This window comes from Rhinolophus ferrumequinum, chromosome 3 (genome assembly GCF_004115265.2).
Source record: "Rhinolophus ferrumequinum isolate MPI-CBG mRhiFer1 chromosome 3, mRhiFer1_v1.p, whole genome shotgun sequence".
Classification (NCBI taxonomy): domain Eukaryota; kingdom Metazoa; phylum Chordata; class Mammalia; order Chiroptera; family Rhinolophidae; genus Rhinolophus; species Rhinolophus ferrumequinum.
The window spans coordinates 26,535,945-26,562,166 of NC_046286.1; positions in this window are offsets into that span (position 1 = coordinate 26,535,945).

Here is a 26,222-nt window from a genome sequence, read left to right on the forward strand (position 1 = left end):
ATTAATTGTGTGGCACTTGGTTCCATAGCAAGAGATTCCCCCCAGTTTTGCAACAGTGTGAAGCAGGTTGTCCAAGCTGGGTTTTTGTTTGTTTGTTGTTTGTCTTTTTAGTTTTTCAATTATGTTGTGCAAAGAAAATACTCAGGCTGGGATTTAACTATGTAAACACTGATAGCAAACATTTTGTTCAGTAGCCTTTAAAAATTTTTGCCAAAACATTTTGAGTTTTAAATCATGATTCAGTCAAGGCAATGGAGATTATTTTCCCATTATAGTAGAAATTTAACTTTGAATTATGTCTATTTCATAGGGAGATATGTTTGATATATCAGTTCATTTCAGACACCAAAATGCCAAGTGCTTTCTATGTAGCAGATAATGGCTTAATTGTTCAAGAAACAAAAATGAGTAGGACACACGTTCCTAGTGATCAGGGAATTTCAAATCTAGGGTCTTCCTGTGAATTTAACATAATCACTTCACCTTCTTAGCCTTTCAAAGGCAATGCTCATGAAAAAATCCAGACTTCATCGATTTTTTTTCTACCCTATGTTCTAATAGACTCTGTTATTTTTCTGTAGCAGAGGGACTGTGAAAATCTAATAACACCCAAGGACAATTTCTGCATCCGAATAGGTATCAAAAAGGAAAAAAGTACAAGAATGACTAGAGTATATATTCATTTCGATAGCCTGCATTTCAATAATCCAGCTTTATTAAACTGAATATTTCAAAAACACAGAAGAATTATATAAAGTGAACATATCTATACACAACAATCATAGCTGAACATGGAAGGAGAGAATAGTTTGATGCCACAGAGAAGGAATTCTCTCCCCATAGAGACAATGATGGGTAATTAATATCCTGAAAACCACAGACAGAGGAGATTTGTGAGGCAATTGAGGTCAGAGGTGATCAAAGGAGTTTTCCAGGCAGAACGAGACTTTAAGACAAACTTGGCCATGTGACTATTAGCCAGCATATCCAAAGAAGCCAAAATCATCACAAAGAAAAATTCTCAGAATTTTCTTTTTCTTTTTCTTGTAATACTCTCTTTGTTGTCATTTTTACTCTATACTGAAGTTCTAATTCTCGATTTTAGGATTTACATCTAGAATCACTCTTTTAAATAACTTTGGAAACCTCACATTGATTTTCAGCAGCTTAACTTCATGTTTGCCAAAAATTCAATTCATTATCTCCCCTTTTCATACCACCAATCTTTTTTCAATGACTCAAATTCAAAATTCCACATTTTCTTCTTTTTTTTCATGCATATAATACATTGCAAAATTAATTTTCACACTCTTCTCCTTCTGTCAATTCCTCTGGCCTCTGTCTCCTTTCAGATTCTGTCAAGAACAGAAAACATAATATGTGGAAAGACCATATGTTGACTAACAGATAAACTCTGTTTTGAATCTATATTTTTCTTTCTGTTACGTGATTCAGTAAAATAATTTCATCTCTCCAGGCCTTAGTTTATTATCTTTAATAAATACAAAGTCCAGCCCAGCATTAAAAAACAGGATTCTCCTGGATGGATGTGTTATCATCTCATTGGCCAATGGGTTAATCTATTTATTCTTTCAAAAATATGTATCAAGTGCCCACTATAAACTAGAAACTATGTTAGGTATTTGAATGATTCCACCTGGGAGAATACTGATGTCATTAACTGGAATGGAAAACATTGAAAAATGCCTAGATTGGTGGCATAAATCAGAGTAGCAAAGAAGAGAAATATACTTATATTAATATAAGACATTAACCTATAGGAGATAGAATACAGTGAATAAAGAAAAAGAGAATGTTGTAGCATTATTCATAATGAACCCCAGCATTTCATATTTAGAAAAAAGTTAATCTGCAGATCGGATGACAAAGGAGTCAGAAGAAACGAGGAGACTATTGTGTTATAAAAGTCAGGCTAAGAGAACAGTTCAAGAAAGGAATAAATAAACTGTTAATTGATGCTTAGAAGTACCATAAGAGGAATATGGAAATAGGCCCATTGGATTGAGATTCATGGACATGATCATTGATCTTAAAGTTATTTTGGAGGAGGAAATATAACATTGGAATATTCAGCAGATTCCGCTGTATGTTCCTCAACATTCGTCCTTTTCTCCTTGTGCAGAGTAATAGAACCTCTGATTGTTAGCTGTGTATATGACTTCCAAAATTAAGCCTACATATCGCAACTACCACTGCAGATAAATGTGTCCATGCTGTAAATTTATAGATAATGTAACACAACTTCCTGGCAATATTCTTCCTTTTTCTTTTTCCTTTACCCAGTGATCTTTGACCATGAAGATAAAGGCAACACTTTGTAGATACCAGAGCAATAAGGCAGAAGGAATGTAGATATTGAAAATTACCAGAAGGGTGTTCCCACAACAGCTCCAACTTGTATAAGAGAAAGATAATTCTGTTTTGTTTAGTCTTCTGTTGATTTTGGATCTCTGCTGTAGCAGATGGGTTTATATCCATACTAGTACACAGCAAATGAAAGAGAGCAAGTTGCAAAAAAAATGGAGATAGCATGTATAGGAAAAATTTTTCCTGCAACATTGTCTAAGAAGGGGAAGAGTAAGCTACCAAAGTAGCTGGAAACTATGAGAAAAACAGTGACTATGGTGAGCTGTGTGTGTTTCCAATGGTAAAGATTTGAATGTGACTAAAATTCAATAGGAAGAATTCAGGTGACAGAGTTGAATATTAAAAGGCAAAGGGACAGGTAAAGGAATATTCAATAATGTTAGATTATTGAATAAGAAGGAGTACATTCGATTTACAGTATATTCAATATAAAGGGCTTTCCATCTCTTGTAACAGGAAGGAAGGAGGACAGGGTGTTTACAGATATAGATAATTTGTATGATTGCACTGGAAAGTTTCTGGGCTATTTATTTTATGTCTGTTATAAAGCAAGGCTTGAGGAAAGAAGTAAGGCTTCCTGAGATTTAAGGAGACTGTATAATTCTCGAGTGTGTGCGTATGCACACACATGTGTCAAGTATAAGGATGAGGTAAAGGAAAAGGATGGAATAGAATTACCAATTTGATTCCATTTGAAACTGATCTTGAATTTATAATTGAACTTACCTTATTTGACTTTCTCCAATAGCGCTTGAATGCTGGTTGCAGGCACAGGGAAATTGGATATTTGGGTTAGCTTGCAAAGGAGGTTTGCTATATTTAGTGTGATAAAAATACAGCAGAAAAGGGGACTTATGATATCATGAAAAGTGTTATTCAGATGGTAAACTGTGTTTAGGCGTAGACATGATGACTCTTCTGCTAGGTGGTAGCACCGCAACCACCTGGTTGATCCTGGTATGGCTGAAATGCAGATACATAAGAGATCAACCAAGAGTCTGATCCTTCCTCTAGTCTTTTCCCATCTCCCTTTCCTCCACAGAGGATACGTGATACCACCTTTTGTTTTGGTTTGGTTTGCTTTTTTTAATATTACAATTAATTCAAGAAAATCACACAATAAGAGTTCAATGTCTGTTTTATGAAAGAAGGAATGAATGAAACCCGTTCCACCTAATCTCCATTGTTTTCTGTTTTCTATACCTAGATTTGAGTGCTAAGCACCACAAAATATAACTGTAATAAAAACAGGAGGATTTAAATAGGCAACAAAATATTTCTGCATTATAATATCTCTAGGGGTAATGCATATGTATATTTTCCTGATATATTTCATTTTACTGCATTTAGAATTGTCACCAAGGCTTTTCACTTGTCTATATCTAGTATAACCTGAGGAAACTGTATTTTGTGATTGTACTTTCTATGGTTTATTATTATACAACATAATTATATTCAGGTAGTTTAAATCCATTATTGTTTTTTCCTACCTCATAATTAAAGTCTGGATTCCACTAAATGATGATTAGAGGTTTACCCTACAGATCTTTGTCAACTTGCATTAAGGTACCAGTTCTGTTCTTTCCTTTGGGAGTCACCTATTCCCTGGCATTTCCATGAGCTGTGTCATTTCCTTTGCAATGAGTCTCTGGTGTAACTTGGCTGCCTATGTCTATTTTGTTCCAGTAACTGACATAAAAGAAAAACGTCTTGAATGCAGCCTCTAATTGCCATTCACTCTATCAATTTTTTGTATTCTCAGATGTTTTCACCCAAAGGAAATGAATTTTCTGTGAGCTACCTGAATTTTGTGACTCATAGTTCTTTAGGATTCTCAAAGATTAGAACATTTGTACGAAACTAAAACTGAAACACAGAAGTATATCAACCAAAATTTCATATTTCAACAATGTCTACGCAGGTCTTCATAAACATCCATGTGTATAAGCACTTAACAGAATAATACAATTAAATAACAGTCCTCTGTGAGCCCTCGAAACCCTATCTCTTTCAAAACCAGTTTTTAGGATTCCCAACTTTTAAGCAGCAAAGCCACTGCAGAATTTAACCTATGTGCCCAGAGATTCTAGGTCATGTAAACAATTTTGAGAACCAACAATCAGAGAACAATGCTTACAATGTGTTATGTTTGTTCATAAGAAGAGGGAGAACAAAGAAATCAGAGGTGCAGAATGAGGGGTAGGAAAACATAAGGGAGTTACAATTTGTAAAGTAAGCTTTCCTTTATTGTGCTGACTTCTGGTCACTCTGGATTTCAGTTTTCTCCCGTTGCCTCTCAAGACCTCATCTACATTAACACTCTATCTTATGTGATGATGATCTCACTAAAAGTTGCAATTTTTATACTATTTCTATCTCCTCCATGTTCTGTGTCACTTTGAAGAAGAGGTAGTGCTATTTTAATCAACAATCCAAATTCTGACATTGGAGGCACCAAAGTTACTATCTTACCTTAATGATTTACTCACCAGGGAGACCAAAGACTAGGTCGGGAAAATTGCAGGGACGCAAGACAATAAAGAAAAGGAAAAAAAGTCAGAGGAAGTGAGAAAGAATGAAATGCAGAAAAACCATAAGGAATAAATGTAAAGACTATGTGCAGAAAAATATGGGAAATAATAATCGCTGACATCTAATACAGTAAATAGATGTATGAAAAAATTCCCACGTGCCTAATACTCTTTAGTTGTGATGAACATTTACTGAAATCAGTTCTCTTTCCTTAAGACAATTCTTTCCTTAACTTATAGCTACAGTAATGGGCTAAATAATGGTTAAATGTGGCAAGGTCATCGGCTATTCCTAAATATTTATGGGGAATCTGTAATTCCGGGAATTGGCAACACAGTTATATGCTTCGCTGTCTGTGTCTGAGCTGAATAACAGATGTGCAGTAACCTTTCACCAACAGCTTTTGAAAGGGCAGGGAAGGAAAAACTTTCTTTTTCCCCTTCTAGATTCTTTGGCTGTTCTAATAACCAAATTAACATAAGATAGATTAACAGAGAAAAACAAATTTAATTTTGTGTATATGGGAACCCCAAAGAGATGAGGCTCCCAGAGAGCCAGGCAATTGAGGCTCACATGTTATCCTGAGTTAAGGAGAAGGGGATAGGAGTCTGGGACTTGAAAGGGAAAGAAGAGGATTCACAGGGAAATGGGAAGAGCAAATGTTTGGAAAACAAATGTTTGCCATACTGAACTGCCATCAGTCTTTCTGATATGAGAAAAAAAAGGTTATCTTTGGTAATAGCTCTCTTTCAGGTACAGGCTCCCTATTTAATTCCTTTTAGGCAGTTAAGGGGGAGGAGAAAAGAAAAACATCCAGAGTCTTTGATTTCTTAAAAATAATCAGCCTAAAATAATACCTATGCTAAAGAGACACATTTTGGGGTGCCAAATTTATTCCCCTAAAAAATAAATCAAGTGATCGATCACTGATCATAATGAACATTTGTTATGTATGTCGTGATCTGTAGACTGAAGAGCCGGAAGCAAAGTTTATACTTTACATAATTATAGTAAAATGCTGTGGTAACTGAAATTTGAATTGTATTGTTGGGGGACCAGGTGTGATTGAACTAAATGGTATTAACTGAAACATGCATATTTTACCATGCAAAATGAGGACCATTGTATTTTAAATGTTACCTACTGTTTCTAAAATTAAATAACATCACTAAGTGTTGAAGCTTATTTTCCCAATAATATATTTGAAACAAGTACAGTTTGACATTTTTCCAAGCTGAAGGACCTGGAATGACAAATAGTCTCCTAAGCAATGAACAATGAGTTTCTGAAGAACAGTAACCATAAGTCACTCAACAAACCTCACCAGAACCTAATTGTACATGTGTGGTACATGTAGTATGAATGCATGCATGAATGCATGAATGAATGAATGAATGAATAGGGAAAAAAGTGCTTCCTTCCAATATATTTAATGTATCCAATAAAAATATTTTTCACTTACTAAAAGTGAGAAATATAATCTTTCAGTTTTGTGTTAAAATATAGACATAAAATCTATAATCACATTCATGTTATGAAACTTACAAGATTTGATAGAATCAGGATAGATATAGCAAAACTAATATTTCCTTCCTCTGAATGTTCCCAAGAAAAAAACAGAAGACATGTACATGTGTCTTCTTTATTCCTTGGAATGTTAGCAAAACAACTTCTTCTTCCCATATTGCTTCCTTCTGAGGAGATATCTAGGAAGTAAATGCACACATAGGTCTGAGAAAAGCCATTTATATGACCCTATTTGCACCTCCTGCAAGCTCAGTAAAGCTTTTATGATTCCCCTTTCTAATCAATTGTATAGGTCAATAGTGACCGGGATGTGTTTATTCTAACACTACAACAATTTTTATTTAGAGATTAATATGCATTTTTTGCTTCTTTAAAAATAAGAAACCATTATTGTGATTTTATTGTCATTAGGCATCCAACTTTGAAAATTATAGGTGACAATATTTAACCAATCATATCAGACAAATGAAAAGTAATAAAACGTAAATCTAAAAAACCACAACACTCTGGTAGATGGAATCTTTCTTCTAAGGAGGATGTGAATTATACTTGAAATTTTTGTGCATTAGACAGGTGTGTGGAGATAGCATTCCACATTAAATGAGAAGCAGTCTGATTAATTCTGTACCAGTGAGGTAAATTCTGTCTTCATTGTTTATGGATAATTAGTAAACTGACATACTTTGGAAAGTCAGGGTTTCTCCCTTGCTACTACCTAATGTCAGTTGATGTCTTATTTATTGTAACTTGTTTGAAGTATATATATTTTTGAAGCAGATGTCTAAATAACTAATCAGAAATGTGTCCAAATACTTTTTTTCAAATCAAATGTCTAATAACCCTCAAATAAAAGGAATCTCTGTTTAGACTACAAGACAGAAACTTCTTTAAAAACCCTATATTTGCCTCTCTTCACTTTTAAAATTTATCAATCTGAACTTGTTAGGTAAAAAAAAAAATAGTGAAAATGGAATCAGTGGCCCTTTCTGGTTTTCTGTCATCTGGTTTCCTTCAAATTGTGAAATAAATCAAAACAAAACATAAAATAAAAAATGTATGCTTCTACAAACAATTGATATGTTTAAGGAATTAGAAAACAACTAAACCAGTAATAATGAAATGTTTTTAATTGAATTATTTATTATATTTTTTCTGAATTAAACCTGATTACATCTCAACATTCCAAATGGGGAATTTTTTTTATATTCTGGGACTGCTTTAAAGACTAATTCTTAATTCTTATTGAGTTGGGAATTTCCCATTTATTGCTGAAATTTTAATATTTCTGAATTCTCTTGCTTGAACTAAATTGTTCATAAATCTCTTGAGGTTGAAGTGAATAGAAATAAAAACATTGGTGGAAATTACATCAACTAAAGTTTCTGACCACCATGTTTCCAATATCCAGTGTGAACATATACTTTATCTTTCCTGCTGGGAAACTTTTGAATGTCAAAAGAAGTGCTATTATAACTACATTTGGAAAACAAGAATAAACAAGCACTTTCCTGGCAAACCTAAATGTAAGTTCCCTCCTCTAGATGGTGAGTTCTCGTGGGTTATGGTCAGTTATGCATTCATTCATCTTTGATTCATACATCTTTGGATTCTTGACTCCTAGGGTCTTTCAAGTATTCAGTGTATTTTAAAACAAGGAAATGTAAAGAACATAGGAGTAAGATTGGCAGCTAGTCCTCCCTCAAAGAAGTATTAATTGGGCAACTCACCTGAGCAGTCGATGGTAACCGATAGTATGTCAAGTGGCTCCTGACGTCCCAGATCATAGCCTTGGATCTTCTACTTGGTTTGGGCCTGACTGGTTCCATTTTGCCGAAGAGGAAACTGAGTACACAGTCAGGAAATAATTAGAATCTACAGAAAAATAACATAGGATGCTATGACTTCAAGGATTCAAACCCTCATCAATGATTAGTGTGCAAAATTCTTTTAAAATATTGCATGAGAAGACCTCTCTCCGGAGGGCAAAAGAGGGGAATGGCATTCATTGTATAGTAATGGGTGCTAACAAGACCCACTGCCTCATGCTTACAGATTTGGAGTCCTAATGGTGTCCACTTGAAATCCATGTAATCACATACACCTATTTTCCCACAATCACAATAAAATCATAATACATTATATATATATAAAAATATGGGAGTAAAGTGGGGCAGAGCAAAGAGAAAGAAAAAGAAGAGAGGAGTAAAAAAAAAAGGAAAGAGAAAGTTTAGTAAAAGAATTCATGTACCACTGACTCAAAAGATGAAATCTAGGATATTTGTATTTAAAGAAGATGGAAAGAAAAATTTTATTCCTACATAACCTAGTTTGTCATTAAGAAACAGATTGATATATTTTAAATATGTGTGTAATGAGAGACAGGAAACAGATGAAAACCAGTTTCCAGAAGGTGCAATTTAATGCTACACTGTACTATTAGTTAATCTGTTTATTGTTCACCTCCATCCTAATCCTGCCCTCAACAAAAATTATTTATGACCAAACTATGGTTTTGCAAAATCACATGGATAATCATGTGGTAATGCTTATTCTGGAGCATCTTATAAACTGCTTTTCCTCAGAGTCAAATGTGGATCAAAATTAAATTTGTCTAATTATTTTCTTACATAATATATCAAAAGTTATGCAAGTGCTCTTATATTACATAGAGGGAAATAAAGAGACAGGATTCATTTCATAGAAAAACTGAAAATAGATGTTGAATATAAAGTTTTGTGAGATAGCCTTTGTACATACAGATACTTTCTCTATTGAGTTACTTCTTCTATGCAGTCATAGTTATATTTAGTTATTGTAACTAAGTGTGTTTCATTCATTACTATTTTATTTTTAGTTTCAGTGACACTCAAGTTTCACCACAGGCTTTTAAAATTATTGACAGTCATGAAATTGCATCTTACTCCAAAAAGATAAAATAGTTCCCCCATTAAGTGAAACTTGTTAAGTGTCATTTTCATAGTTGGCAAACTCCATAATTCTCATTGCATATCCAGCAGCCTTCCTCCATTTCTCAGCAGCAAATCATTAGCTGGGAACTGGAGTGAGACCTCATTATCACTCACATTAAACTATTTTCACAAAATGTGTTAGAAGAAATTTGCTAGTCTACCCTGGAGCATTATCAAAGAATTGATACTGAACTATTTTTGTCAAGGTAAATGAACAAAGTACATTTTGTGATATGGTCTTCTTCATTATTAATCATGTTTGCTGGCATGTTCACTAATTCATAAAACTCCGTAATTGCTAGTAGGTTTCTCTTATTTGTGTAAATTTAGCCTGGCCTTCTGTAACTTTAATACACCAACAAAACTAGAGTTTCATGGTTATTTTCAATATTTAAAATGTAAATATAAATAATTATATATTTATAAATAATTATTAGCTTGTTGAATAGGCTTTTGTTAACTTTGACATGACATAACGCATTAGTAGAGGAAATATTTATAGTACAGCTTAAAGCTATAGTATAGCTTGCAATGAAAAACAAATTATTTCTAAAAATGAATTACTATTTTCCAAATTAGATTATATAAAATTAGAATTTTCTAAATAAACTAATTAACAAAAAAGACAAACAAGAACATGAGAAAAACATGAAAGCTAAAAGGCTAAATTTGTTAACATGCAAAGAATTGTTACAGATCAATAAGATAAAGACTGAAAGCTCAATACATAAATGGACAAAGACAAAGCAAAATACAAATGAACAATGAACTTGAAAAGATGTTGAAACTCATTATAATTAAATAACACAAAATAATGAGGTACTATTATTCACCTAAGCAAAATCTTAAAATATACTCATGTTTGATGAAAAATAAGAAACAGCCCACCTAACATTGTTAATAGAAGTATGAAATCATACGCTTTTTTGGAGAAATATTTGGGAAAATACAAATGAAACAATACCTAAATTTGCTTTCTCGTTAACCAAGTAAGTGTACTTCAAGTAAGTGCATGGTGGAAAGTTCGAGAACTTAATTGTCCGACCATGAGAGTGTGCGCGCGCATGTGTGTGTTCTGTGAATAAGTATGCCTAAACAAATGTGCAAAGCTGTACAACTAACTCTAAGATGTTACTGAAAAGACAGGAAAAATTCATCAGTAGGAAATTTGTTCAATAAATTACAGTAGTTTCATTAAATGAAACAGGATGGAGATTTTAAAATCAGATAATTTTGTGTATATTCCTATTTGCAATTCTTAAAGTTGCAAATATGCATTTAATATGAAAGTGCATTTATAATTTGTGCATGCTTTCGTGTGTGGAATAGCACTATATGTTAATAATGGGAGTCTCTTGGAGACTTGGATCACATGAAATTCTATTTTTTGAAGAGGAAGGCAAGAATAGAAAATTTTAGTTTTACTTTAAACAATTTGTTTCCTTATTACAATCTAAATATATTACTTATATGATGAAAATAAAAAAGGCAATAAGGTAATGAGATTTTAAAAATTGCTATCTTCCTATCCCATGGTCAGTCTTGGTCTTCTAACATCATTTGTACTTAATGAGGAAAATATATTTTAATCTGCATTTTTGTAGTATGCAAAGATAAAAATAGGCTAGCTTTTTCATCTATAATGCCCAAAACAACCTTATGTTTGGATGATCTCTATTTTGATGTTTTAAAAAAATGATAACATGGACATACAAAACCATTTACTCAAAATTCAAATTGTATTAATTGTTAGCTATAGAGAGAGAAATAATGTTAAGAACCCTCTCTAGTGATGTCCTTACTTCATGGAATGAATAATGGGTACACTGTATCCTCATGACCTCAAACAACAAATGTAAAATCACCACTAGACAATCAAGCTTATTATCAGGTAATGTAATTAGACCTAATTACGTCCCAAAATTATTTTTCCTAATTTTTCATTCTCCTGGTACTCATGCATATTGATTATAACACATAATCATGGGCTTACTGATTTGTTGCCTTTTAATTGGTCTCTAGTGGTCCACTGATATATATTTATCTTCCCAGTATCACTGTGTTTTTTTTTTTTAATATCTCTTTAGTGCATAATGCATATATGCATTCCTTAGTGCAATTGACTGCAGGAAATGTTTCTGAAGTGAAGTATGATGAAGAAGAAGCTTTTTAGCTTGGACTATTATACCACTTAATTAAATAGGAGAAATCCAAAAGGGAAGGTGAGATTCTCCTTGTCAATTGGATAATAATAAAAGAAAATTAAGTGGCAGCTGTATAGGTAAGGATAAACCACGGAATTCAGTTTCATAAGTTAAACTGGGAAGTGAGGAATGGTCACAGAAAAATAATTTTGGATAAACTTTATATAATTTTGTATAAACAAGTTTTGTATAAACTGGATGGATTATTCATAGGTTTAGTTACGAGAAGGGGCAAAATAATGCTGAGTGTTCACATGGTTTATTTTAAACACTAGATACAGGTTTGTTTTTTATGATTACCATAACAAATATAATAATAATGAAAAAGCTTGAAATATTGCAAGAATTACCAAAATGTGACACAGAGACTGAAGTGAGCAAATGCAGTTGAAAAAAATGGCATGTATACACCTGTCCAATGCAGGGTTGCCACAACATTTAATTTGTAAAAAGTCAGAAGTACAATAAAGCAAAGTACAATTAAACAAATTATGCCTGTATTTGACTTATCAGATTTATTAGATTTAAATGATGTATTTTTTCTCCCACCTATTTCCTAGGAGGCAATAGCTGGAAATAGTCTATTTTCTATCATTTTTCTCTATTTTCTCCCTATTAAAAAGAAATCATTGTATTATTTTTCTGTCAAAGTACATGCTATATGCATAACTACATTTCATTTTTATTCCTCATTTTGTTTCATTTTATTTCCAAAAATAATTAATATTTTCAATGTTGAACACAAAGTGTTCTACTTTTAAATATATTCAAGGTTGATCAGCATTGCTGAAGTTTCCTAATTATCTTTGTTCGAGAAAGCTCATTCATCCCTTAGTACAGTGCTGTTCAATAGAACTTTCTGTGATTATGAAATATTCTATATGCATGCTGTACAATATGGTAGGCACTAGTAAATGTATATTGAAATCTGGCTACTGTGACTGAGACCTTGAATTTTTAATTTGATTCCATTTTAATTAATTTATATTTTTATAGCTATTAATACATGTAGCTGGTGTGCTGCACAGCACAGCTCTAATATATTTTACAGGAAGAGCTCATATAAATAATGCTTCTTGTTTTCTTACATGTTCAATATTGTTTGTCTTTAATTTTTACTTGATGGATTATGTGACTGAATTTAAAGTCCTAGGGTTACACTTGCTTTTACTAAAAATATTGCCAAAGTAGCAACAAAAAGTAAAGGATTCAGGGTTGGTGATCTTCATACAATCTCTAGCCAGTTCATCCGTCTTGTCTCTGCAAAAAAGCATGTGTCATAATGGACGAGAGCCCACTACCACAAATTTAACTAAGCGGCAGTTCGATACCCGCAGCTGCAGAGCTGTATGGGGTATCTTTACTTGAGCAGATCAGTATAACCTCTGTCACTTGATGGGTGGCTCTGGAGTTAGCAAATGTGCTCTAAATATCCACCCATAAGAAGAGTCAAACGCGGTTCTGAATTACATGCGTTCACTGCAATACTCCAGAGCTATAACTCTTTCAGGTTTTTCTTGTAGTTCAAAAGGATCTTCCTCATCTTAACATTCCTTAGAACATCAGGGAAAGAGAGGTGGAATTTTTGAGGAGAGACAAGAAAATGTGGAATCTAGAAGAGAGAGAATAAATTGACTGTGGGAATAAGAAAATGTTGCTGAGCAGTGTTCAACTTGAAGGCTTTTGATTATGATTTAATACGAGTCTTTGGAATCACCATGGGTTTGTTTTTCCAGGCATAGTCCTCTGCATGGGTCTAGGCAAAGAGGTAGGGCTAGGTTATGCAAATATAATGGAGAATGAGCTCAGTGTAGGCTTCCGTACTCAATTACAGATCTGCAGACACATTTCTATTGTCTTGTTATTGCTAGTATGCCCTACTTCCTACAATAATGTACACGCAGCAGAAAGGATGAGAGGTGCCATTTCCTAGTGTCTGTGAGGTCCCTTTGCCCAGGAATGCCTTCTATGATTCTAGGGAATATTTCGTGGTCTTTTGTAGATTTGGGCTAAAGATAAATGATTTTGAGGCTAAGTGCTGCCTGGAAAACAACTTCATAATGTAAGAACACCACCGTGGCTTTTCATCTCTCATCATTTCATCCTCACTACATGTGGTTTACATTAATTAATAAAACATTTAATTAAAGCAATGCTTTGGGAATTCACGATGGCATTAGTAGAAATACAATGTTTATTAATATAAAATGGCATCATGTACACTGTGCAGTCTTTCTTATAAATTGCTTGACTCCAGAGAAAAACCACTTTCTTAATAATCAGCTGGGACAAGGCTCTAGCATAATTGTTAGAACTTTGCATCTATCTTAAATTATGATGAAACAAGTTGCATCCAACAAATTAGACTTATTTAAAGTATATATAGTTTATATTTTTGTCTGTTTGTATAACATAGTGTGTATGTATATATATATATATATATATACTAAATAAGTTTTAACCAGAAAATAACATTTAAACCAAACATTTTTTGAGTTGTCACACTACATCATGCTACTTATAAACATTTACAATAAAGGAAATTTGAGAGAAAATTTGTATGTAGATTTTTTTTTTTACTGTTAACAAGCATCAGGAAGTAAGAATTTTCGTTTTAGTAAGACAGTTCTGGACATTTTGAAATACTTAACATAACCAAAGCAACAAAAAGTGCATTTTAAATTTCTTTATTTGAGATTTCTATATTAGGCCAAGTCTCTTTCAATCACCTAGGGAAAACACTTCACCACAACATTTAATAATACCATATTTCTTTTTTCCTCTTTTTAAAAACTGTGGTAACTATACATATAACAAAATTGACCATTTTAACCACTTTTTAAGTGTATAGTTCAATGGTATTAAATACATCTATATTGTGATGCAAGCATCACCACCATCCATCTGCAGAACTTCTTTCATCTTCCAAAACTGAAAGTTTGTACCACATAAACAATAACTCTTCATTCTCCCCCAGCACCTGGTAATCAGCATTCTGTTTTCTCTTTATGAATTTGACTACTCTAGGTACCTCATGTAAATTGAGTATTACAGCATTTATCATTTTGTGTCTAGCTTATTTCACTTAGCATGATGTCTTCAAGCTTCAACTATGATGTAATGTGTCAGAATTTCTTTCCTTTTTAAAGTTGAATCATATTCCCGTGTATGTATACGAGGTCTGACAATTAAGTTCTCGAACATGTTGCAATGATGTTGCTAACTTTTTTTTAAATATCAAAGTGATCATTCATTATGAGTTTGTACCAACTATTTAAACAGTTAACCAAGTTTACTTTTTGGAAGTGCTGAAAAGGCTGCATGAAAAAGTTAGACGACCTGAAATTTTCGCCAACAATTCATGGCTCTTGCATCATGACAATGCATCAGCTCACACAGCACTGTCTGTGAGGGAGTTTTTATCCAGTAAACAAATAACTGTATTGGAACACCCTCTCTACTCACCTGATCTGGCCCCCAATTACTTCTTTCTTTACCTGAAGATAAAGGACATATTGAAAGCAAGACATTTTGATAATATTCAGGACATCAAGGGTGATATGATGACAGCTCTGATGGCCATTTCAGAAAAGAGTTCCAAAATTGGTTTGAAGGGAGGACTAGGTGCTGGTTTCAGTGCATAGCTTCCCAAGGGGAGTACTTCCAAGGTGACCATAGTGATATTCAGCAATGATGTGTGGCACTTTTTCTAGGATGAGTTCGTGAACTTAACGAACAGACCTTGTATATATGAGAAATGTCTGAGCAAGTTCTCTGCCCATTTTTAAATCAGATTTTAAAAATTTTTTTTAATATATCCTAGATATTAACTCATTGTTAGGTGTATAATTTGTAAATATTTTCTCATGTTTTGAGGGTTGTCTTTTCACTCTATTGATAGTATTATTTAATGCATTAAAGTTTCTTTGTAAAAAATGTTTATGAAAGTTTCTTTAACGTAGAAAAAATAATTAAAATGTTTAAAGCTAGCTATAGCCTTAGTACTTCTCCACACTATTGGAGTTAGAAAGTTATGTTAGATTAGGTGAGTTTAAGCAAAAATGATAGAAGTTAAGTCTGTGTTTTATCACTAATGGTCTTGTGAAGAAAATAGCATCACTTAATTTTGTCATTGAAATAAAAATATTTGCAAATTAAATATGTCTGGATCATATTGGTTGTTGTTTCTTTAAGTGGAATTGTATTGAACTGAGAGCAGAAATATAAGTGACTTAAAAATACAGGAGATAAAAGAATTTGTGACTCTTCTTACCTGCCATATTAATTCTGTGCTTTTTCTTCACCGTGAACGTCAATGATAATTTGCAACCAAACTGTCAAATAACATTTATGGAACCTTAACTGTTTTCTACCCTAGGACCTTTATACTTGATCTTCAACCAGGAACACTGTTCCTCCAGAGCCTTGCTGTTTAGTTCTGACTCAGCATGCAGAACTCAGCTCCAACATCATCTTTCATAGAAGTTTTCACTGATCTTCCTGAATAAAAAAGGCCCACTCCACTCTATATCACTCCTTTCCCCAATCAAATCCCAGTTGCCTTTAGTTTATAGCACCGTACTGAACAAATTACCTGAAATCGCTTATGGATGTGTAAACGTGGGCATCTTCTCCACACTCCATGAAGGACCTTGTATTGAAGATCTGTACTCTTATCTGGATCCCCAGTACCTAGAATAGTAGCTGGAATATAGTAGGTAATGAATAAAATATTTATTGAAGAAATTAAATGAAATGTTTATGCAAATATTTCTAATAAAATCATATCCTTTCCTCAAATTATTGAAGTTGCATGATTTTATCATTAATTGCACAATCAAATCAAAAACTCGATTATACATGGTCCACTTTAGTTAATTTATGAGAACTATTTATAGGCCTGTTCATTGGTCATTATGGAAAGTACATCAGCCACATCCTATCTTTCATGGTGAATGGATATCTTGTAATTAGTTTTATCTCAGAGTCCAGGCAAGGTATTTACTTTCTTTTAGATTTCTCGTCCACAGAATCTCTCTCTCTCTCTCCGATACTGTGAAAAAAATATTTTGTAATTTCCTAAGCTTTTGAGAGACCTTTATTTTCTACACCCTTAGTAACTTAACTTAGAAACACTCAGTAGTAAACCTGTCTCCATTTCTACGAACTGTGTATGAAACATAAATGAGACATTTAATAGCATGGTAGCATTTTACAAATTTCTATACAACACTATTTTTAACATTACTAGGAAACCTTATGATTTAAGGAAAATAGGTATTAATTTGAATTCTATATTTCCAAGTCTCTTTAAAAAGCTACACATATATTAATAATTAGCCTTTCTGAATATTATAATTATAGAAAGCTGCTGCTCTTAATACATCTCACAGCATATCAGTTTAAGGGGAAACTCTAGCTGCTGTTGCTTCATCTGCTTACACATTATTGAGATCTTTTTTCAATTTCTTGTTAAGAAACACCTCAGGTTCTTCTTAAAAAAAATCATTGTTTCATTTTAACAGAATGATACATTGGAAACAATCTTACCCATCTTGAAATACTAAATACCAGAGTGATTATTGAACGATGGAGTGTTTCCATTACTTTTTGTCTTGCAGACGGTTTTTTGTACCATTAATTTTTTAGTGCCAACAGAGTATTGCAATATTCTAAAGTGCAACCCCTTTCCCAATGAATCTCATAAATCTCATGGCCACTGTTGCTGGAAAGCAAGGGGCTTTTATAATTGCAGATATTTCTGGTCCAAAGACAAATGTCTTTCAAGGATTTATTGTTGTGATTATATAGACACTTCGGGAACAATTGTATGGTATAATATGATGGGCTCTGGGTAAGTGATCTGCAAACTTTGGCTCTGATTGAAACGGGTTTCTAGCTTGCCATAAGAACGTGGACGTACCAATTTCTTCCAGTAGAGATTCACATTTAAAAGTACAAATTCTGCTTATAACGTGTGCTGAAATGAAATATATTAACACACTATGATGGTTTTTTGAAAAGTATGAACAAAAGTTTTCTATAAAAGAAAACCATGACTTTCTAAAAAGACTCACCCTTATATTGATATTTCCAACTGAAGTTAGGACAATCCTATATAGTTTCCTAGGAAATCTTTTTTCAAGAAGATAGAGCAATTATCAAGGTGGCATTCTAATTTGGGGTACTCATAATTGGGTGTCCTGAGTTGATAATACTTTGGAGATTTAACATGGGAAGCAGTAGTTTGATGCTCTCCAGACATAGATGACTAAAGTTTGAAAAATCATTTTCTATTCCAAATAAAAGCTTCTAAAAATAAAAATTAGTGTCCTTGAAAGTATCCTGGAAAAGTAGCCTCAGGTAGATCTACAAAAAATTGGTTAATAATATCTAATAATATTATTCACTACTATATGTTTATTTCCAAGTGTAAGAGATAAGAGCTACTGACCACGCCATTTTCAGCACAATTATGTATCGACCATCATTTTTGTAGAACCTGAAGATATTCAGGTAGATAGTATGTAAGCAGATTATAGTCAGTAAGGTCTTGAAACAATTTAAGAAGATAAGAAGCAAAGAATTTATTAGGTAATCTTTTTTGGAACAATAACAAATATATAATTTAATTCACAAATCGTATTTAGTTCTTCATCCTTTAATTCAGAATGAAAGATTCATATTCAATAAATGTATTTAATTGAAAAAAATCTGATACCTGTTTTGATAAAAATGGACTGAAATCTTTTGGATAAAATGTATTTTTAAAAGCTTGTAAATTTGCATAAAAAATTACCATGCTAGCAATTATTTGAGACATATTTTAAAAATATTTATGATGCATGTGTTAAAGTAGACACATGATTTTAAATTCTATACATTAATTCTCGATAGTATACTGTTGCTAATTATTTTATTTCTGATTTCTTTTCATCATTAACATAATTTTACTTATTATTTAGACTATGTTTACCATGTAAGTGACGATATCTAAATACGTTAGTGTTTTTATGCCTTTCAGGCAGCCATAGCATAATAGCCATTAGTAATGAAAATGGATAACATATTTTAAGGATTTCAAAATACAAATGCACAAATATTTTTCACAATGATTTAAATGTTTGCTATTAAAAGACAGGTTCTTAAACATCACTGGCACTTCTTCAACATTGTCTTTCCTGAATCCTTCTGTTATGACTGGTCTTTAAAAGTTAGGTTAACCAGTTTGGTTTTTAACTTTGTCTTTACCTAGTTCCATGTGATCATGGCTTTAAATATTATCTATATTTAGCTGGCCCATAATTATCTACATCCATCTCTCCATCTCTATGCCTCCCTTGAAGTTCAGACTCAAATATCCAGCTGCCTTCTACATGTTTCATTTGATTGAATAATAGTTACCTCAGATTTAATATACGGAACATAGGAGATTTGATTTATCTCATTCAATATCCCAAACCTGTAAGTATGTCCTGTTCCTGGTCTTTCCCTTCATGGTAAATGAAACTACCCCAAAAAGTAGGTAAAAACCTCAAATGTGGTCCTTTTATTAAACTCCCTCTTTTCCTGAATTCAATTAATCAGTGAATCCTGTTGATTTGATTTCCAGAATATATCTTAAATATACGTTTTTCTTTATTGCCACTGTCAACCACCTGTTGCATCATAAATAAATAAATACATAGTAGATAAATAAATAAATCGATCTAAAGTTTCCACCTTACACTTACACATCTCCATACATGCCCCCTACATACAATCCATTCTTCAAAGAACAGACAGAATAATCTTTAAAAAAAAAAAACAATGAAAACGTTTAATCAAGTCACTCTGTTGCTTTAGTCACTCTGCTTACATTTGGAATAAAATTCAGACTCTTTATCATGGCTCACAATATCCTACATTGTGATATACTACATGCCTAGTTCTTGCATATCTATTTAAAATTATCTTCTAAACCTCTCCTATGTCTTGCAGCCACACTGGCTTTCTTTCTGTTCCTTGAACATGGTAAGCTTGTTTCTTTCTCAGTGTGTTTTCACTTTTTATTCCTTCCACCTGGAATTCTCTTATTCTGACTTCTCAGATTTCAATTTCAGTCCAATTTTACTGCCTCAGAGAGGCTCTACCTGATTTACCTCTGTAAGTCACAGTCTCACTCTATATCCTCCATGAGTAAAGAGAAATTGTGTAGCTTACATATTTTGCTTAGTATAGTCTCTGGCATCTATGTGGTTAATTGGTTAATTGATTCAATAAAGATTTGTTCATGAAAGCTCTCAGAAAGTATTAGGAATGTAATCACACTGAAGTATTAAACAACTAATTAAGAAAACATTTCTAATCTATTGTTAAATTCTAAACATAAAAAAATAAACCTTGTTAAAAATAGTCACTGTTAAGAATTTGAGGTACCTCCTCATCAGATGGTGGCCAAATTTGAGGGGAATGTCACAGGTCTTGCTGCTACCTCAAGTAACACCCATAAGTCATCCCTTCTAAACTTCCATACAAAAGTATCCAAGGAAGTGGCACTTGCATTTTTTATCATTTTCATTTTACAATTTGCTTCACTTTAATTCATTAAATTGGAGTAAAAATTATCACATCAAAGAAAACAGCCTCTAGTACCAATACAAAAATTAATTTAGAAAAGTTTGCATCTGCATGCTTTATAAACATATTTAAGTACACACAGAATTATGGACATTGCAAACAGTTAATCATGGATTGTAGAATTATAATTCTGCTGATGAAATCTGGAGGCACATAACTATGAATCTTATCCTACTATGGATTTTAATATGAAACTCTTTTCACAGTTAGAGGAGTTCCACTTGAAAACTGAGAAGACGGTCTGTGAATTAACAGTCATAAAATGCATTGTTCTATGAAACCCATATTGAATTAATAAAGGAAATATGAGTCAGGCTAGTGAAAGAGGAACATATAGTTTCTGGTTTAGTGAGAGTATCCCAGTGTCATTTTTTAGAGTTAGCCATGAATGCTGTAACTTTCTTCAAGCTATAATAAACTTCTTTCAATTTTTTTTTTTTTTTTCTCAAATGAGTAATACTTGTGCCCTGTGCAGATAAAATGTTTTGATGTTGTATATTCTAGGGAGTGGGATGCTGTCCCAGAGACAGATGGACAATCTGTTTTACTATAATATTTTCTCCATCATGCTAATTTCATATACACATACTTTTAAACTAGGCCTTTCATTTTCCCTTTGTAGAGTCTGCAAAGTAACATTGGTAAAGGAATGATCTGATCCAGTCTCCCTATTTTACATATGAATATATTGAGTCTGAAATACATTAAATGACAAATGGAGAGAACTTGGACTTGGAATATCACCACATAGCACTTATGCCAGCCATAACTTTTACTAGCTATGTGTTCTTTCCCAAATTACTTAACCTCCCTATTGTTTTTTCCTTATCTATAAAGGGGAAAATAATATTTACCTTGCAGATAATTTTGTAAAAAAAAGTGATATGTAGAAAAATGTATATAAAAACACTAGCACATGAGCTTAGTATCTATTTACTAAATGGCATCTATTTTGGGGAGGCAGAGCTCGGAATATAATCAAGGTCACTTAATTCTTTGCCCAGGTTCTTAATTATTAAATCTTCATTTGTCACTTTTTTGGCAGGCTTAGTTTTCTCCTGCACCCGTTTCTTTTAATTCCTTATTTTTAGAAAACACAATTAAACTAAATTTTATCTAGAAAATAAGTTGACATCAAATGATAAAATCAGCACCAAAACATCTACAAAACTATTGAAAGAATTAGCTAAATATGTACATTTTCAATTTCATTTTACTTGTATTTATTTTATAATTTATTATTGCAAAATAAATTCAAGCAAGAAAAATAACTTGAATATTGTTTTTAAACAATAAAATGCAATTTTTATTCTTTCCAACTCTACCCCTAATAAGCTGCATGAACTACAGAGTGTGAAGTAAATTTTCTGAGAATAAGGTTAATAAATTATTTGGCATATTAATTAACATATTGGCATACTACTATATAAACATTAACTTTTATGATATTAAACCTTGAGAAAATCATTTGTTTTTTGCTAAACAGTATGACATGTTTAAGATTTAGGTTTACAACCTAATAGATGTTAAACTGGAAACATTTTTGAAAGTAGAGAACCCTAGCCAATACAGTTGTCATAGCTAATAGACACAGTAGACTAGGAAATAAATCTAACTTTCTGGATAAGCCAGGCAAGAAAGTAGTCAATATAATATATTGTCATTTACTTTAATGCCAGACTATTGCTGATTTTCAGTTGTTATAAGGCAGCATGAAGTAAAACTGCAGAAGACAAGCAAAATTTAGAATGCAATTTATACATGTATTGTCTGTAGTGTTTTAGCAGGGAACAATGTCTAGAACTTTCTATTCTTATTCATGTCCTTATAATTGTTTTCCTCTCTCACTCCATCGTGCTAATTTATATCTTAACACCTCCAATGGCAGACACACACTAGTTTGAGATGGCATGATTTCAGTGAGGGATGTCTTCCTCCTGGTGAGCCACAATTCTTTTTATTTTGACATTTATTTGTGTAGTTCTGTCCTTCTAGATCCGAGAACTAATTATCTTCCTTTTCCATAGATGCATCTGAAAATATTTGAAGAAGGCTGTTGTATACCTGTGAAGCCGTCCTATCCATGATAAAAATATACCCAGTTTATTCTGTCATTTTTGAGATGATATTGTTCTACCCCATTCATCTCACTTAGGATTCCCTTGATTTTGTTAGTGTCATTCTCAAAGCATGAAATCCAAAACTGGAAGCAGTAATCTGGGTTTAATATCACCACAGAGCACTAGGAGACTATAATCTCCTTTGTTCTGAGCCATATAACAGCCTAAAATTGGATCACCTTTTTTAGCAACAGTGTCATGTGTCAGTTCCTATTGAACTTGAAGCTAAATAAAACTTCACATTTTTATGTTTCAGTGGAACTGCTATAAATCCTATTTTTCTACTTTTTATTTATATAAAACCAAGTGTTAGAACCTAAATGTAGAAATTTATATTTGCTCCTGCGAAATTACATCTTGTCTAACGTTTCTCATTTCTGCCTATTGAGATCATTTTGAATCCAATCTTCCTATCTACTGTATTTATAGTTCCTCTTAGCTTTAGGTAATTCACAAAACTCATACATAACATTTTATTTCATGTGTTCTCCTTCAGCCTTATATTCCCCTCTAGTTATCAATTTACCTTTCACCTTTACTTCACAATTACAGTAGACAAAGTAGTATTTACTGCCCAATATACCTTTCTTTAAGAAATAATTTCTTCTCTTCTATAGAACTGGAAATTTTAGCAGCTACTCCTCCTCCACTAGGTAAGATATGATCTACACTGGTAAATTTGAATACTCTATTCCCAAGGCTACAGAGATTGATTCATGAATAGACACATTACCCACACTGAGCCAATCAGAATCCTTGGCAAAAGCTTTACACAAGTCAAATGTAAAACACACTTCCTTGCCATTGAGGTCACATCACGATAACTGGGAGAATGTGATCATCCTATTTAGCATAAAGAAGGAAAGCTGTTGGGATTAGGAGATCATAAAACTAATTCATAGTAGTCATAGGTGGTAGGACAGAGAAAGAGAGCTGTGACAACTTGTGTTAACCTTTGGATTCAACTATAAGTCACAGTCATGCCTTAACATACTTGTAATATTAGCTAATTAATTGTGCTTATATGTAAACTATGTTAAATTGGATGCTATATAGCTTTACTTTTCACTATTTAATAATAAGAGTAATATATTTTTATTACAGAAAAATTACAAAGGATGCAAAAGCAAAATTTATATATACAGGTATATAATACTATATTATAGAGATAACTTATTATTAGGAACAAAATATTATTTCTAATCCCAACAAGCCCTATATGTGCAAGTGCTTTTTATTCATCAACTCTATACAGAGTCCAAAGGATATCAGATGGAGGAGATCCTGTCAGTGGTGTAGCTCTGCTCTCCTAGAACTTAAAATTCTAGGTAACCTTTGCACATAGCACACACTGAATATATAGTTTTGTAATCCATTACTCAAGTAATCTCTTCCTCCCTCCCTTTCTTTTTACGTTCCTTCCTTCTTTCTTTTTATTTAAAAACAAAATATAAAAAACTCAAAATTCTTCATTTCCTACTTATTTTACTAAATGTACTATCTATCATCCTGGCCCTTGAGGTTATCAGTATCTTGTCTGTTTGGTGGAAATACTATATAGTGATATACTATTGTGCATATCTTCCCAGCTCTCATTCGGTGGCTTCATGATAAACAGGATCGGCCATCATGGGAGTAGACATTGGCAAACACTGCAAACTAAGCCTCCTTCCCACCCATCTGATTATGAATTAGTTTATCGGCACACAAAGCTGTGGAGTAATAAAAAAAGAAAGTACTCAATACTACTACGTACCATTTGTTCCTCATGTTTTAAATATGCTAACCCATTTAAATGTCACAATAACACCATGAGCTAGGAACTATTTTTATTCTCATTATAAATGTGAGAAAACTAAGGTACAATGAAGTTAAATAATAACTCCTCTGAGGTAGCACAATTAGTAAGTTGCAAACTGACAGCATAGAAAATTTTCGTCTTTATCATCTCTTATCATTACACAAAAACATTTACAACTCATGAACTTAGAATGATATTTTTTTAAAGGGTTAGGCAAAGATTTTTCCAGTTTGGATATTAAAAAGGATTCACCAGTCTCCACAGACCATACTTACAAAAAGATTTTACTTTCTTCATTTTTTAGCTTGAACACTCTTACAGAAAAAACCACAAACAAAAATTCTTCAGTAATTATCGTTAGCATACATATATATATGTGTATATATATATATATATGTGTGTGTATATATGTATATGTATGTGTGTGTATATATATATATATATATATATATATATACACACATATACATATATATATACATATCCTTATAACAATTTAAGGTTTTCATATCACTGAAATTTTCAATATATTATCTTGACAATTGTTTGTTAGCATTGTCTTTGTAATTTGATGCTCATTTCAAATTTATGCTTTTTGCTGCTTTTTTTCTAATCTGAGATCTTCATGGAGCTAATTGTTCAAACGTATCATTTTTTGGATATTTCCCATTTTTGTTTCTCACTGAGGTTATTCGGAATTTTGGGGGGGGTTATTAATTTGGGGGGTTATTTTCATAAAATTTGTATGGCACTTGGTCATAGCCCTTCTCACATCTGCCATTAGGTCATAACTATCTTCTCTTGAATATTCAAAAATGTTTTTGTAAAGTATGTGGCCCTCATGTGACCAACAGCCCAATATTCCTTTCCTTTAATTTTACAAATATTAAGATGGTGTTCTTCTTTTTTCTGTGGGTAACAATTATTTCTATAAATTCATATTTTCATTTTTAGTATAAATGAATTTCAAAATAATGCTTTTCATTGCTGTTTCTTACATGCTCTAAAATGATCAACAAATTAATTCAAATTACTTTAAGCCTTTATTACATATTTTACTTTTGCCTGTGTTTTTATTTTATATAGCTATCACCTCATAGATGCTTAAGTATAAGGTATGGTCAGAAATGATGAAAAAGTCAATTAACCTTGAATCTAAGTACTGGAGCTACCTTTCACGAGGTTTAAAACCATCAACATATTACCCTGAGTTTTATATATTAAAAACAGATTGCATTAGCTATTACATAACGTAGTAACATTATTCCTAAATGGCATAGTAAGTGTGGTGCTCTTGACATAATGCCTGACATAGTAACTATTCAAAAGCATTGGTTTATATATCTTCTCATAAGAAAATACGAGAAGGTATGCTCAAACTTCTTATGCCTAAACTTGAAACAGTCTTTGAGTTCAATAAGAAAGAAAATTGAATTTAAATGAAAATGGAGCTCAATTTTTCCTTCCATGACAATGGAAGGGAGAGATCATGATTGTGATGATTGATCACGATGGCAACATGCATAAAGTTCCTAAATTATATAATTGATTCCATGCCTAGATTTTTGCTGCACATATCCGCAAGTGGGGAGTGTGTGAACTAATTCTCTCATTGTACACGTGGGTGAAATGGGGCTCAGAAAGTCAAGATCATCCTGTTGGTTGCAGATCGAGGATTCACATGTAAATTTTTCTAATGCTAAAGTATTTTTCCACTATATTGTGTTAAGTATTTCTGTCTACATGTGGGATTCCAGATATTTCAAACTTAAGACTTAACTGCTAACTAGGCAAATCCATAATATTCTCTAGATCCAAGTCTGTGCCATGTTCTTACAATGGCTCATTGGAAATTTCATATTGTATCACACCCATGGATGGATGGATGGATGGAGAGACAGATACTTCCAGCCCTTGGTACTTACTCAAATTAAGAAAGTATGCCTTTTCATCCTGACTATACCATAATGTTTTTATGCAAACCACTTTTAATTAACCTGCAAAGAAAATAGGGGAAAAAAAGGAGTCAGCAAAAAAAAAAAGTGTCAACGTTTTCATGCAT